Here is a 3,093-nt window from a genome sequence, read left to right as displayed (position 1 = left end):
GCCCGCCCGCCGCCACGCGCAGTCCGAGCGCCCGCGGTCATCCGGCCGCCCGGCCGCCTGTCCCTTGGCTCGCTGCGTCGGGGGCTCCCGCAGGCATCTGCGCTTCCGCCTGGCGCAGGGGACGCCGGGATGCCGTCCCTTCCGGCCCCACCCCAGAGGCCGAAAGGCCGGGCTGGAGTGGGCGGTCGGGCGGGCGCCCCTGGCGGCGGGCGGTGGAGTGCCACTGCCAGGGCCGCCGCCGCTGCCGCCGCCGCCCCCCCCCCCCCCGCTGGAAAGCCCACGCGCGGCCTGGCATCCGCGCCTCCCGCAAGCGCCTGCGACGGAGGGGGGGCCGCGGCAGCCGCCGGCAGCACCTAAGGCGGCACTGCATTGCAGGACGGTTGAGCATCCGGCCTCCCTCCCGAGCCTGCTGCTGCGGAGCATGCAAAGGACTGCGCGCGCGGTCGGTGGGGCGGCCCTGCCTGGACGCCACTAAGGCACGGATGACGGAGGCGAGGTCCCGTCCTCTCCAGTTAGGTCCGGCGCACCAGCCTAAGCTGGTGAAAGGCTCCCCTGAGAACCACGGCCGCCTGAGATCCATGAGCATTTCCAGACTACACACTTGGTTTTTTTAGGGGGATGCAATCCCTCTTAAGGCCAGTTGTAAACTTCCATCCAGAGCAGTTGGTTTCCCAACCCATAGTACTTTGGCCTTGTCTGGATTTTTGACTTCTTTACCCTCACCAACCCAAGACAACTTTCAGCTACTGGTCCAAGAGTCCTGCAGCCTCCCTGGGATGTGTAGATGGAAACCAGAGGTAGAGCTCAGTATCACCTGCATTCTGATGGCACTTCAGCCCACACCTCCTGATGACGTCCCCCAGCACTTTCATGTAGATGTTAAAAAGCATGGGGGACAGGATGGAACTTGGCAGCACCCCACAGGCAAGTGGCCGTGGGGTGAAGCAAAACTCCAGCACCATTTTCTAAGACCTTCTTCTTCAGGAAAGACCAGAACCATTTTAACACTATGTCTCCTAAGCTCAACCCAGATAAACGAGCCAGAAGGATACCATGGTTGATAGTATCGAAAGCTGCTGAGAGGTCGAAAAGAACCGACAGGGTTGCACTCCTCACATCCCAGTGTAAGTCATCAGTCAGAGAGTCCAAGGCTGTTTCCGTCCCATAAGTAGATTTGAAACCTGATTGGAATAATTCTAAATCATCAGTATCATCCAACACTGCTTGGGAGACCAGACCACCATCACCTTGCCAATAATGGCAAATTTGATGTTTTCTGAAACCATGCAATCTAGATATGGTTTCTTCAACAAGGACCTCCCCACCTGCTTCTTTCATAGCTACAGGAACCTCACCATCCCTCAAGGAGGCATTGATCACCTCAGAAGTCCAGATCCCCTGCCCTTGGCAGATTTAAGAAGCCAGGATGGATAGGGAAATAAGGAGCAAATAGTATCCCTCAATTCTCCAAGCAATGTATGCATATCTTCAGGCTGTACAAGCTAAAAGGCATCTATAACATGACTAGTTGGCACACTAGATTCTGTCAAAACAATGGCATGGATGCAAACTAGGGTTGTGCATGGACCCCCTGATCCGCTCTGGATCCCAATCCGCAACTTCCGGATCAGGTCCGATCCGCCTATGATCCGTGGTGGGGCTCCGGATCCGGATCAGAGCTCCGTGTCCCGTCCCCCCCATAGACATGCTTTGAAAATCAAATGCCTATAACTTTTTTACTTTTAACATTAAATTAGAAACCTCAAAATCAGCACCATGAGAGCTTATCCATGCATCCACATTCATGGCCAGTTTGAAGCAAATCCGAGCATCCAGTGATTTTTAGCAAATATGTAAAAAATAAAAAAACACCCCATTTTCAGAAATGCAAATATCTTTGTCATTTTTCCAGATACAAACTTGAAAATGTGCACCATCCTAGCTTCCACCTAGATCCACATTCATGCCAAGTTTCAAGGAAATCCGAGCACGCCCTGATTTTTAGCAATTTTAAAAAACTTTTTAACTCTCAACCCTAACCCCAATTAACAAACCTTTCTACACTTCTGTTACTTTTAACGTTAGAAACCTCAAAATTGGCACCATGAGAGCTTATCCACATTCATGGCCAGTTTGGATCAAATCCAAGCATCCACTGACTTTTGGGGAATATTTCAAAATCCCACACCCCACTTTCAAAAATGCAAATAGCTCCGACATTTTTTACAGATACAACTGGGCAACAATGACTTTTTCATCACAAGGAAGGACTAATACTACTAATGTATTTATTATTTGGGGAAATGGGACAAGTGTGTATTGTGCTTTGCCCAAACTTTAGTTGAATGCTTTTTGCACTTAACAAGCAGTGTGCAGCAAACACACCCACCCACACCCCAAGCTAAATCCTATCTCCTCCGAACAAACGCAGCTACAGTACAGAACTAACTAACCCTCCGAGAAAGGAAACTGTCTCTGGCTCCCTCTGGCTTAGTCCCGTCCTCCCACATTAGGATTGGAAGATGCTTCACATTATCATCACGATTGGGAGTTCAATCTGTCAATCCAGGTGGAAAAGAAGAGCTTCCCCCTCCTGTTTTACCCATTCTATAAAAATTAATAGCAAGCAAACCGCACAATGAAAAAATCTGAAAATCGACACAAATGACCCCCAACAAGCACTCTCTAAGCACAGTAAGTTTCAAAAACATAGTTTTTAAAACAAAAAGAGTGAGGGAGGAAGCAGCAGCCAGGCACCTCTCCACCGTGCCTGGGTCCAGCTCCAGCTCAGAGCCCCCTCTCTCCTGCTACCAACTGTCACTGCAGAGGCCACCAGTGAGGGAGGAAGCAGCAGCCAGGCACCTCTCCACCGGGCCTGGGTCCAGCTTCAGCTGAGAGCCCCCTCCCTCCTGCTACCAACTGTCTCTGCAGAGGCCACCAGAGAGGGAGGAAGCAGCAGCCAGGCACCTCTCCACTGTGCCTGGGTCCAGCTCCAGCTCAGAGCCCCCTCTCTTCTGCTACCAGCTGTCACTGCAGAGGCCACCAGTGAGGGAGGAAGCAGCAGCCAGGCACCTCTCCACCGTGCCTGGGTCC

This window comes from Elgaria multicarinata, chromosome 13 (genome assembly GCF_023053635.1).
Source record: "Elgaria multicarinata webbii isolate HBS135686 ecotype San Diego chromosome 13, rElgMul1.1.pri, whole genome shotgun sequence".
In the NCBI taxonomy this organism is placed as follows: domain Eukaryota; kingdom Metazoa; phylum Chordata; class Lepidosauria; order Squamata; family Anguidae; genus Elgaria; species Elgaria multicarinata.
Note: the sequence above shows the minus strand (reverse complement) of the source record.